Source organism: Balaenoptera acutorostrata, chromosome 8, assembly GCF_949987535.1.
Source record: "Balaenoptera acutorostrata chromosome 8, mBalAcu1.1, whole genome shotgun sequence".
NCBI lineage: Eukaryota > Metazoa > Chordata > Mammalia > Artiodactyla > Balaenopteridae > Balaenoptera > Balaenoptera acutorostrata.
The window spans coordinates 96,934,707-96,947,710 of NC_080071.1; the positions used below are offsets into that span (position 1 = coordinate 96,934,707).

The 13,004-nt window shown below is 51.6% G+C and overlaps 1 protein-coding gene across 3 annotated transcripts in view; it reads left to right on the plus strand.

Annotated features, from left to right (window-relative positions):
* Nucleotides 1-6,148: 6,148 nt before the first annotated feature.
* RALB (RAS like proto-oncogene B) overlaps nucleotides 6,149-13,004 on the plus strand; it is a 40,530-nt gene continuing 33,674 nt past the window's right edge. The window contains exon 1 of one of the 3 annotated variants that reach the window (XM_057551070.1): nucleotides 6,149-6,289. The gene's annotated coding sequence lies outside the window, so the exon portion shown is untranslated. Of the gene's footprint in view, nucleotides 6,290-6,603; nucleotides 7,010-13,004 lie in introns of those variants that run through there. The other 2 variants (XM_057551071.1, XM_057551069.1) reach the window with 2 other exon arrangements.

A 13,004-nucleotide genomic window follows, 5' to 3' on the forward strand; every position in this document is an offset into this window, starting at 1 on the left:
AGGTACGTACAGGGGCTCCCTAAGAACATGGGCCCAGCACAAGTCACGCAGGTGAGGCTTACGCGCCATCCAGGAGGAGGATGGGTGGGGTTGGCCTTCAAAGGGGACGAAGGCAATTTACAGGAGGATGAAAGAAGCAAGTGACCAAATGTTTGATAAACAGATGTTTGCTGGGCTGTGCAGGGACATTGGGACACGGAGGTGCTCTGTGATCACACGGGCCTTGCTAATTTCCCCCGTCGACCACCCCTCACTCATGTTATTATATTATGGTTTTCTGCAGTGATAGTTCTTCTTCCCGGAACAGGCCCTCCATTTAAATTCTGTAGGCGGTTAGTTAGGGGGAGGGTCGAAGTCTTTTGGGCCTTGATTGTTTTTAGCTCAAAATAATGTGCAAGCCAAAGAGACACATTTTGGGGTGGCAAAGTTCTCTCCCCTACACAGCCAGCACCACTTCTTTCCTCATCCCTCCTCCTAGCTCAAGTTTTTGTGTCCCCGTGTCCTTTGTGTCTGTCCGTCTGTCCACCTAGCTGCCCAGAGCTAGGCTCCGTGGGTCTCATGCATCTGCAGCTCAGGAGCACGGCTCGGCTGGGAGAGAGGAGGAGTGTCTTCCTGCTGTTAGAGGGGGCTGGCTTCCTGGGAGACCATGGCTAGTATTTCATGTTGGAGAGAGCTCAGCACAGAATGCAGACCCTCGGATCTCATTTTATCTCACCCTCGAGGGCTTTGCCGCTGTCACCCTGCGGGACTTTTGCTCTGGTTACCGGGAGGTCAGCACTGGATCTTGGTGGTGGTTACTGAGGAACCACGGAGCGTGTGTGTCCCCAGAGTGGGAAGGGGAGAGGGTGAGCTGGCACGTGGTGGGTTTAGCCATAATGATGAAGACGTATTACTTAATGACAAGACAGACTTGCCCTCATTTCTGGGGGACAACTCTTGGTAAGCTATGATGGCAGAAAGATACGTGCAGCTGATTCAAGAATTCAAAATAGCAAGGAATCATTGTTTTCTAATGTGCGTCCCAAGTGGATTCGCCTCTTTTGGAAGAGGAAAGCTCCTCCACCTAATTACGGGGCTTCTGCAGAACAATGGCTGGAATGTCATCTGGTTAGTTCCTGCTGCCTGGCTAGGTCTGTAGAGACCACATAGGAAGGTGGTAACGGCGAGAGAGAAGCTCTTGATAAAACAGTCTTTTTCAGTGACAGTAACTAAACTGAACACCAAAGGCAAGGTTTTGAACACATTTAGGAATAAGTAAGCACCAGGGGCTTTTGCTGGTAGCTGCCAGCGAAAGGCTGCAAGGAAGGGGAGGCTTGGGGCTGTTTCCCAGGCTTTGGAGGAGGCTTCCAAGTGAGAACTCAGGAGTCGGAACCTTTTCCCGGGGAGGGATAAGTCACTCCTTGCTACTTGTGTGAACGAAAGATCTCTGGTCCTCCCCTAAATACTTCCCCTGGCCTAAGACTTCAGGTTTTAGTTTTGGACGATGAAAATCTTTTTTTTTTTCTTTTTGGCCTCGCCATGCAGCATGCGGGATCTTAGCACCCCGACCGGGGATCGAACCCGTGTCCCCTGCATTGGAAGCGCAGAGTCTTAACCACTGGACCGCCAGGGAAGTCCTGCACTGAGCCGTCTTTGGTCATTTATTCCTGTGTGTGCATAAGCCCGTGAGACCCGTTCCTGAGAACAGGAAGCACAGGGCACTGAGGGCTGGGGAAACAGAGCAGAAAGGTGACTGGAGCAGTGGCGGTGCGCCCCGTCTAGTCTCGCTGTTTACAGTAGATTCTCCCCGCCGTCGGTAGGTAAGAATGGCTTTTTTCCGTCTATAGATCGGTGGCCCCCCTCTTTTTTCTAATCGAGGCGGTCACCAAGTATCAAATGCCCACAGGGACGTCGGAGCTTGTCAGACTCTTTCTAATAATACCACCTAAGGCTGTTCTGGCTGATGTTCTAGGAAATTGGCCAGCTCTCTGCTCCACACCCTCCCCCGTTCCGCCTGGCTTTTGAGCACCCGTCTCCCTGGAGTCAGGGCACCTCTGGGGGTCCCGACATCCAGCCTTGCCTCTGCTTCCTCTGGGATTTGGCAGGAGGACCTTCTGTTTAGTCTTCAGTGCTTTTGCTCCCCTCCTTCTGCAAATCTCCCCGAACCTCCTGAGGGCAGATTTCCCTTCCAGCCTCTGGCCCTGCGGACCCCACTTTGCTTGGACCCCCGGAACAGCCTTCTAAGCTCCACGCCCACACCCGCCCCTTACAGCTCGACCTCCACACGAGAGCGAGAGTGGTCTTTCTAAAACCTAAATCAAAGCCTGTCAGCCTGCAGACTTGAACCTCCTCAGGGGCTTCCTGTCACACTAGGAATACATTCCAGTCTCCTCACCCTAACCTAGGAGCCCCCAGTGATCCAGATCCCGCCTCCCTCTGCGCCCTCTGGGGTCTCACCCGCCCGCCCCGCCCACGGCGCTCCGTCCCCGCCTCCCGTCTGCTGTCGAGAGGACCAAGCTTTCCTCTGCGGCTTCTTCCTCCGCTCGGAAGGTTCTCTCCTTCCCCTCACTCCCAACCTTTCCTGACACTGATTCCTTTGCGTCCTTCAGGTCCTAGCTTAAATGTCGCCTCCTGACAAAGATTTTTTTTTAAAAAAATTTTTAATTGGGGCATAGTTGCTTTACAGTGTTGTGTTGGTTTCTGCTGCACACGAAGTGAATCAGCTATGTGTACACACATCCCCCGCCCCCATCCCACCCATCTAAGTCGTGACAGAGCACGGAGCTGAGCGCCGTGTGCTGTACCGCAGGTTCCCACTAGCTCTGTTTTGCACATGGTAGTGTGTCTATGAAGAGAGACCTTTTTTTGACCACCCAGTCTGAGGTCATCGGGAGTTCTCCGGTTGCTTGTCCGTCGACTGGTTCTCTCGTCTGAGTCGTCCGCCACCGCATCCCCAGCTTGGTACACGTTAGGGCCTGGCGTCAGTCAGAGGAGGCGAAGCTCTGCAGCCAGAACAAACAACTCCCGAATCTTAGCGCCTTCAAACCACGAACGTTTATGTCTCAGCCACGGTCAGTGTCCATCTCAGGTTGGCGGGGGCAGGGGTGAGAGGCGCTGGGCTCACTGCAGGCGCCGGGGCCGACGGCGCGGCCACCCTCCCAAACATTCCCAGCGGCCGTGCCACCGAGAAGGGTCTCGCACTGACACTCTCCTGCCCCCAAATGACTACGTGTCCCTTCCGCTTCCAGCTCATTGGGTAGAACTAGTCACATCGCCTCACTCAAGCACAGGGAGCTGAGAAGCTCAGGCCCCGCCAGTGCCCGGGAGAGAGAAGTGGAAATACTTGTCAGACAGCGCTCTGGACCCAGTTGATAGTTTTGAAAGAGGGAGCATCTAGAATGCTTTTTCTACAGCTGCAGTGGGTGACATACAGGGGCCTGCTGGGGATCTCGTATCCCTGCTGTTCAGGCCCTTGGCTCTGTGGGCAGTCAGGGTTCCCTTAGGAGAAGCTCAGCAGACAGGGTGTCCCCTGAGACCAGACAGGAGCAGTCCCAGAGGCTCTGTGGCTGGTCACCTCTCAGGGCTCACCCCCCACGGGACACGTTCCTGGGCTGTGGCCTCTGTGAGACAGCCCTTCCAAAAGGGTCCTGCTGGTCATCTCCGAATCCACCGCGCTCAGCTGGGGCCTGGCGTGTCCAGGAGCCAAGCAGATGTTCCTACTGGCCGAGTGCCAGGGGAATCCCTCCGAGTCCTGGGAGCTAAAGGAGGGAAGGCGGGGGCGGGGGGGGTGGAATGGGGTAAGAGAGTTAGGGCAGCATTTCTCAGAAAGCCCACTGCCTCCATCCTGCATGACATTCTGTTGTTAGTCACAGGAATGGCACTTACGCACCCAGGAAAGGTAAGGAAACTGCCTGTGGCCACTGTGGACCCTAGGGGTGTGGGCACAGGAAGCGCTGGTCATCTCCACAGCCCTGATCCTGTTCCCTAAACTGCCCATTTCAGCTGGCCGGGCTGCGGGGAGCCGCTCCGCTGTCTAAACGTGCATCTGGTCAAACGACAACATCACAGCAGGTCGTTGCCACCGGGCTGCACACAGCACTGGCTGCACGACAGCGGTGCGCACACCCCAGACACCACGGGCCTCGGGATGAAATGCTGTCCCCGAGGTGGTTACGAGGGGCTTGAGTGCGCATCTTGGCCTCTGGCGGCAATCACGGTTGAAGCTAACATTTGTTAAGCGCTCATCAAGTTCCTAGCACTGTACCTACCAAGAGCTCTACAGGTAATTGCATTTAAATCTTCACACCTGCAGGGCACAGGTGCTGCTCCTATGGGATGGCTGGGGAAACTGAGGCCCGCGGAGGCTAAGCAACTTCCTAACCACTGCTAGTTCTGTGAATCTGTGCTTCCTGATTCTAAACCTGTGCACATCATTGTTACTCCATAGGAAAAAGTTTGCACCTGATTCCCCTTCTAGGTTATAAATACTAGAGAGCTGACTTTTTAAAAAAATTTTTTTACCTTAAAGTTTATTTTATTGAAGTATAGTTGATTTACAATGTGTTAATTTCTGCTGTACAGCCAAACAGTGATTCAAGTTATACATATACATATATATACATTCTTTTTCATATTCTTTTCCATTGTGGTTTAACAGGATATTGAATATAGTTCCCCGTGCTCTGCAGTAGGACCTTGTTGTGTATCTATTCTCTATATAATAGTTTGCATCTGCTAACCCCAACTCCCAGCCCACCCCTCCCCCACACCCTCCCCCTTGGCAACCACAAGTCTGTTCTCCACCTGGCTGTGAGTCTGTTTCGTAGATAAGTTCATTTTAGATTCCACACATAAGTGATATCATATGATATTTGTCTTTCTCTCTGAGTTACTTCACTTAGTGTGATCATCTCTAGGTCCATAGAGAGCCTCCTTTTTTGAGAAGCCTCCTACCTTCTCTCTTATAGCACCTGGCAGAGTTTCTGTCATATAATTAGCAGGCAATATAAGCCTTTAATGCGTACGAGAAGCGTAAAACAGAACACTTAGGATAGTAGGGTAACACTAGGATATTCTGGTGACATGTTTTTTGTTAAGCCCGTTGCTTAAGACTAAGTTAAAGCTTCTGTGCTTTTTGATACAGCTCTTGGTAGAGGGCCTGATTCTGTTAGCTGCTTATACATAGCAATGTAATCAAGGCACAAAGCCTCTCATATACCACACACAGCACCCTGATGTATAATTATCAACAAGGAAAGGATTAATTACACGGTGCTAGTTGCTGTGGATATCAAATTGAACAAGAGATCGTTTTCATCCCTAGAGATATAGAGGCGGGCATTTAAACAACTTACTGCCATGCAGTGTGTGAGGGACGCGCCGTGAGGTTTGTGTAGGGATCAGGGGGGCCATAAATCCTGCGGAGGCGAAGTGGAATGAGGGTAGGACTCAGCTCTAAGAAGAGGCAGTTAGGAAAATCAACCCAAACCCTATTTGGATCGAAATTACAAGTGCCCGAGCCTTATGGGTGAAAACCCCGTCGGCCACGAGCTTACCCACTGAACTTCCGACATCGAGGCTACCGCTGGGGTGAGGATTCCGGCCCTCATACGTGACCTGGGCCAAGTCATTGCGAGGCCTTGGCAACCCCATTACTGCTAATGGGGTGTCATCAGCCTGGCGAGTGGTGGCGGCAGGCGGAGGTCCCGCCTCGGGAGCCCCGGGCCGGCGTCCAGACAGCCGCCTGGAGGCATCGTGATTTGCCTCGGTTTCTCCACATCAGGCCTGCCTTTCCCTTTTGCTTTCCAGGGCTCTGACCTCGCCCTGACCTAAGCCCACAGCGGGAGCACCCCTGCCCGCCACGCCCAGAGTCCCCAGACCTGCTCGGATTCCTTCACTGGAGCAGTGGTCACGTGCAGCGCGTCAGCCGCCGACAGGAGGAAGTGGAGGTGGGCGTGGCCTGCGTGCCGAGCCCGCCCCTCCCGCCAGAGGCGGCTTCTCATTGGCGAAGCTTCCTCCTCACCCCGCCCAAGGCTGGGAAGCTCCGCTTCGGATTGGCTAGTAGGCTCCCGATGGGCGAGGCCTCCGGGGGACGGGCGGGAGCGGACGGCAGGGCGCGCTCTCGAGGGGCGGGGTTGCCTAGGCGACGCCGGGCGCGCGCTCGGGGGGTGGGGAAGCGAGCTGGCGGCTCAATGACAAATCGGCGGGGCAGGGCTGGGGTCCGGCCGCCACAGGAGGCGTAGGAGCGGGCGGGGCGGGTTTAAGGGCGGGGGCCGGTGCGGACTGCTAGGCGGCGCGGGACGGGTCGCAGGTAAGGGTGTCCGTGCCCCGGCGGGGCCCTGCGGGGGAGGTGGGTGGGGCGCGCGCGGGGGCGCGGGGGCGCGCCCCGGGCCGGGTGGCCCCTGGCTCCGGCTCCGCGCAGGGCTGTGGCCGGAGGGCGACCTGGGGGCGGCGGCCCCGCTCGAGCCGGGTGGGGGGGGGGTCCTCCCAGACCCGCTTGGGGCGGAGGAGATGGGGGCGGCGCCCCAGCCGCCCCCCGAGTCCGCCGCTCCTTCCCTTGTCCCGCAAGTGGCCTCTGCCGCCACTTCCTGCCTTTCGGGCCTCCAGCCGAGGAGGGTCCACTTCCTCAGGCCCTTAGTCGCCGCTGTGGTCAGGGTGAGGCTGTGAATGTCGCGCAAACTTCTTAGCGCCTCCGGAGCTTGGCCGGGGACGCCCGGGGGCCGCGCTTCGGAAGTTGCGCGGTCTGCTGCGTGTTGGGGTTGCTGCCGTCCTGGGGCTGAGCGCAAAGTTGTCCCCACCGCCCAGCTCCCTTCCGCGAGGGGCTGGCGCTGGGGCGGCTTCTCCCGGGGCGCACCCGGCCCGGCCCGTGCGCCTCGTCTCGCCCCCGGTAGGTCTAGGAGGTCGTGTCCGTGGTGGGTCCAGACGCTGGTGCCGAGACAGCTGCGCCCAGGCTGCTCGTGGGAGCAGCGTCCGTTCTGTGCTCGTTTTCGGATGAATTCTGGAAACGTTGGAACTTTGATGTTGCCTTCAGGTGAGTCTTCCGGAGAGAGGCTCTTGTGTCCCGCGCACTCGCTTAGAATTGCCATTGGGAGAGACTTGGCTGATGGCTCGTTGGAGTTATCTGTGACTTGGTTTCGTTCCTTGTAGAACAGTGAACGTTCTGCTTTGTCCCGGTTTCCTAACCTCATTTTTAATTTTTTTGGTTAGGTTTTGAGGATGGATAGTGGGTACTGATTGTCAGAGGGGATGGTGTATCCTTCAGGCGGGTAAATGACCCATATTTTAAGAAGAGCAGCAAGATTCTCGGATGTCAAAGTTGGAAACAATCTCAGGCAGTGTTCCGTCAACCTGGAACAGTATGATTGGAATGTCGACGTTCTCAGATGCGGGGTGAGCGGGAAAGGTAGCCTCGGATATTGGGAAGGACAGGAGGGCAAGGTGCGAAGACCAGGTTCTGAAACTTCACTCGTGGCGTGATCTTGAGCACAGCTTTGCACTTCTCTGTGCCGCGGAGTCCACAGCTGTAAAAAGGTGATAGTCGTTATCTTCCTTGTTAGGGTTCAACGGAGTAAGGAACGCTGGAGGCATCCTTTGTGGCGGTGGGGGTTAGGGTTAGGGGTGGGAATAAGGCCAGGGACACACATCCCTCGTGTGTGGCTTCAGTTGCTACAGCTCGTCTTTCTCCTGCCCCATCTGGGTCTTCCCTTCCTTTTCTATTCATGTTATTTCCCATTGGAAACAGTGACTATTGTGACCCGAGGTGTCAGCAAGATTTCCCTATGCCCGAGGAGTAGAACCTTTCCCAGGGTTTCGTGTGGAAAAAAGTGGGGGAATAACTTATTAGATGTCTTTTGGGAATACGGGACTGGACACATAAAGACAGGAAAACAAGAATAGGGCCGCAAATGGGATCTCAGTGGGTCTTGGTAGAAGGTGGAAGAGGTGGAAAAGTTCTGATTTCTTGCCTTAATTCTTCAAGGTTCTTGCCTTGGTGGAAGATGGCTTGAGATTCTGGAAATGTTTAGACCACAGGGTTGAGATAATTCTTTGGGCTGCATCACCCAATCCCACAATAAGTCTTTGCATTCAGTTACTAAATTCTTACCCACCTAGAAACATAATTGGAGCCTCTTTCTGAAAGCTAAATGTGGAGACAGTGTAACGACCTAGAGCAACAGCCCTGGGAGGTCCTGGCAGCTCTTCTGAGGCTTCCGGTGCGACCTGTCTCAGGGTGGTAGCAAGAGTCCCACTTGTCACTGGCTCCAAATCCAGCTTGTCCTTGACTTACTGAGGTTACGTCCCGATAGACCCACCATAGGTTGAAAATATCGTAGGTCAAAGATGCATTTAATACGCTTAATCTGCTGAACCCCATTGCTTAGCCTGGCCCACCTTAGACCTGCTCAGAGCACCCCCATTGCCTCCAGTTGGGCAGAATCACCCAAAACAAAGCCTGTCCTATAATAAAGTGTTGAATATCTCAGGTAGCTTATTGCATTCTGTACTCAGAGTGGAAAACAGACCAGCTCTGTGGGTATGGAGAGTACGGACTGGTCCTGTCTGAGCTCTTCCCCCTTGTGATCCTGTGGCTGATGGGGGCTGTGGTCCAGCATCACAGAGAGGAATTTTTTTTTTTTTTTTTTTAGTTATTGAAGTATAGTTGGTTTACAATGTTGTGTTAGTTTCAGGTGTACAGCAAAGTGTGTATATGTTTTTCAGAATCTTTTCCATTGTAGGTTATTCCAAGATATTGAGTAGACTTCCCTGTGCTGTACAGTAGGTCCTTGTTGTTCACCTGTTTTGTATAGAGTAGTGCGTATACGTTAATCCCAAACTCCCTAATTTACCTCCCCCTGCCTCTCATCCCCCACCTGCTATCCCCTTTGGTAACCATAAAGTTGTTTTCTATGTCTCTGGGTCTGTTTCTATCTTGTAAATAAGTTCATTTGTATCATTTTTAAAAAAGACTCCACATATAAGTGGTATCATATGATATTTGTCTTTCTCTCTCTGACTAACTTCACTTAGTATGAGAATCTCTAGGGCCATCCATGTTGCTGCAAATGGCATTATTTCATTCTTTTTTAAGGCTGAGTAATATGCATTGTATATATGGACCACATCTTCTTTATCCATTCATCTATTGATGGACACTTAGGTTGCTTCTTGGCTACTGGAGTAAATAGTGCTGCTATGAACATAAGGTGCAAGTATCTTTTTGAATTATCGTTTTCTCTGGATATATGCCCAGGAGTGGGATTGCAGGATCATATGGCAACTCTATTTTCAGTTTTTTAAGGAACCTCCATACGGTTCTCCATAATGGCTGCACCAACTTACATTCCCACCAACAGTGCAAGAGGGTTCCCTTTTCTCTGCACCCTCTCCAGCATTTATTATTTGTAGACTTTTTGATGATGGCCATTCTGACCGGTGTGAGGTGGTACCTCATTGTAGCTTTGATTTGCGTTTCTCTAATAATTAGCGATGTCGAGCATCTTGTCACGCGCCTATTGGCCATCTGTACGTCTTCTTTGGAGACGTGTCTATTTAGGTCTCTGCCCACGCAAGAGGGTATCTTACCGCATATTGCTAGCCCAGGAAAAGATCAAAATCCAAAATCTGAAGTAGGTTTCTACTGAATGCGTATCTCTTTTACACCATCATAAAGTTGAAAAATCGTGGGTCACATCCTAAGTTGGGGGCTGCCTGTACAGAACATACAGCCCGTTGGATGTTTTTCTAAAGTGAATGCATGTTGCTGAGGAGTCTGAATGAAAGGGACCTGAGTACCAGAGAAATGGAGCCCTTCCCGCATCATGCAGAGGGGGCCTGGGTGGGTGAGGAGGAGGAGGGAACCTGATACTTACTGAGCATCAGCTGTCTGCTCGCACAGACTCCCTGATCTAACCAATACCAGATAAGTATCTGGCCTTGGAGATTTGACCATGAGCTGTGTCCTTTAGCTCCTCAGTTCTTTTGGTTCCTAGGAATACAAATATGGGTGTGCACATGTACATATTGGATGTTCCAAAAAGTAGAGGGGCCAAGCAGACACGAGGGCAGGGCATGTGAGCTTTTGGGTGGGTGAGAGTGGAAAGAAAGACGAAGAGAATGTGGATGCTGAGTGTCAAAGAGGGAAGGTACGTGTGGTTCCTATAGCAACTGCAAAATACCAGCCGGGTCTCAATTTCAAGTTTATGTTACTCTAAAAAAAAAAAGTAAGTGCTTATCATTTTCCTGAGTGTTTTCTGTCATGGTTGTAGACCAATCTTTGGGGAGTTTTTGCCTTTTAAAAAATCGAAGTCTAAATGCAGAAACAGGTGCCATTAATAGATAACGGCTAATACATTGTTGTCTTTGTTGCTTTTGTCAGTGCTTCGTGGGCAATATGTATACAGTATGATTTAGGCCCACCAGATTGGGAATCGACATACAAAATATTGAGTTAGGTCTCATCCAAATTAAAACATTCCAAGCTGTGTAATTTTGCTTAGTATATGGCATGAGTTGAAGGAAATAGAGTAGTTTGGTGCTGTGTGGCTGCCTGCCTCAAAAGTTTGTCTGTCTTTTGAGTGAATTTTCTACTGCTGTGTAATAAATTGGCCCAGACTTAGCAGCTTGAAACAACAGACGTTTATGATCACATAGTTTCTGAAGTTCAGGATCTGGGAGCAGCTCGGCTGGGTGCTGTGGTTCAGAGTTTCTCCCGAGGTTGTGATCACTGCCCCGAGATGGGGGACTCACATGCCTGTGGCCTGGGGGCCTCAGTCCTCACCACGTGGCCGCTCCACAGAGCTCTGCACAACCTGGGCGCTCACCTTCTCCCCGGGGCAAGTGACATGAGAGGGAGAGAGAGGGAGAGAGAGGAGGATGATCACGATGGAAACTGCCGTGTCCTGGGATCTCCTCTTGGAAGCCATGTGCCATCCCTTCTGCCAGCACATGGGCCAGCCTGGTGCAGTGTGGGAGTGGGCTGCTCTGGGGAAGCCTGAGGGCCACTGGCATTCTTGGAGGCTAACTACCACAGTTTCCTTTTGAAGGTTTTGTTTCATATGCTTCCTGAAGTTTGTACCATAGGAGGTTAAAATGCAGCTGGAGTTTTTACTATTCTAGAAACTTTTCATATTATCCTTGAAACGTCATGTTCTTTCTCTGCTCCTTCATTGTCAGATGCTAGGATTAATTAGCCAAATATGCAGTAGCTTTGGAAATGAGAAATTAAAATCTCGCTAGTCCCTAAACAAAATGGAACAGCTGAGTTTTTTTTAAACCCTGGAACAAATTGGTAAAAAATTATTGCCAAAATGATCTCCCTGATGAGCAGCTTAAAGTCAGTCATTAATCATCTGTGTATTTTTAAAAAATAAAACTCACTGGCAAAGTAGCTGAAAAAATCTTGGAGAATCTGGGTGATGGACACAAGGCTGTTTATTAAACGCTTCTTCCTGTCTTTATGTATGCGTGAAACTTTCCACGGTAAAAAGTTTTTTTGAAAAAGAGGGAGGGAGAAAAGAGGCATAATCACAGGAAAAAGTTTTCTAGAGCCCTGACGCTAAGACCAATAAATAAACTATGGCATTCCGGGGGAAAAAAAAAAGCCTCTCCTCCAATTACCATAAAGCTTTGGACAATATTTCTCTGCTTAGCAATTCTTCATTTCTCTTTTGAAACCCTAATACATTTAGCTTCTAGATGAAATCTTTTTGGAGTGTCCATACGTGGAGAGAAGAATTTAGGGATCCTGAGACGGAAGCCTGAGTCAGTGACCTCCAGGTTTCTTTCCGTCTCTAAAAATTCTATGATTCTAGTACTTTCATGTAACAGATATCCTTTGACTCAAGCATATTTATAACAAGAGGCTTCATAAATCATGTTAAATTGTAACTTCAGCAAATGAAGTCTTCTGAGAATCGCTTCTGTTCATTCCAGCCCAGTTCAAGGCTGTTGGACTCATCAGGAGGCCAAGTGGAAAAGTCAGCACAATTTGCCGTTCCTCTCTTCCTATTTTTGGCTCTTTTCCCATCTGCTGCCCCAGTTTATGAGCTAGTGTCTTACTTTCCTTTATCCTGCCGTTTATCCTCTCCCGTTGTCCCCTCCTTCCTCCCGCCAGTCAAAACAGGAAAAGATGGGTGGCCAGTCAGCCATTGTGGAGTAGCTGATCCCATTGTTAGGACTGGATTTCAGCCAGCGTGGTACCTCTCCTCACCCTTGCATATTAGGCCTTTTTTAAATCTCAAATTGCATATGTTCGTTCTGTAAAGTCTGCCGTTTTTTTAACTTCTAAAGGGGTTCTACACCCGCCTCCAAGGTGGGGTGGGTGAGGGCGCACCACTGAGAAACCCTCTGCCACCAGTGGGGCGTCCTTCATTTCGACCCGACCGTGACACTCTCTACCCAGGGGTAGCGCCAGACTCCACAGCTCAGGGGCTCAGTCCCGCAGGACTGGCGCTGCTTCAGACACCAGTCGCGGGTCCAGGTCGTCACCTGTGCTTCCGACCAAGCGGCTACAGATCGGAGGTCCCCGTGACACCCTGATTGGGTTTCAGGTGCCAGGTCGTCGCCTGCACTCCTGACCAACTGGCTATAAACCAGAGGTTCTCACCACCCCCTGACTGGGTTCAGCTAATTTGCGGGAGTGGCTCACGGAACTCAGGAAGCCCATTTACTCACTGGATGACCAGCTTGTTACAAAGGATGTGACTCAACAGCCAGGTGAAGGGGTGCACAGGGTGAGGTCCCAAACACAGGAGCACGTGTCCTTGTGGAGTTTGGGGCCCCCCACGGTGGCACGTGCCACCGCGCGCTCTGGTTCTCCCACCTGGAAACTCTCCTCAGCGCCTTCTTTTCGGTTCTTATGGAGGTGCCGTCACACAAGCGTGGCTGATTCAGTCACTGGCCATTGGTGACTGATTCAACCTCTAGCCCCTCCCTCCTCCCCAGAAGTCAGGGGGTGGGGCTGAAAGTTCCAGCCCTCTTTTCAAGGCTGGTTCCCCCGGCGTCCTCAGGTGCTTCCCCCGAGTCCC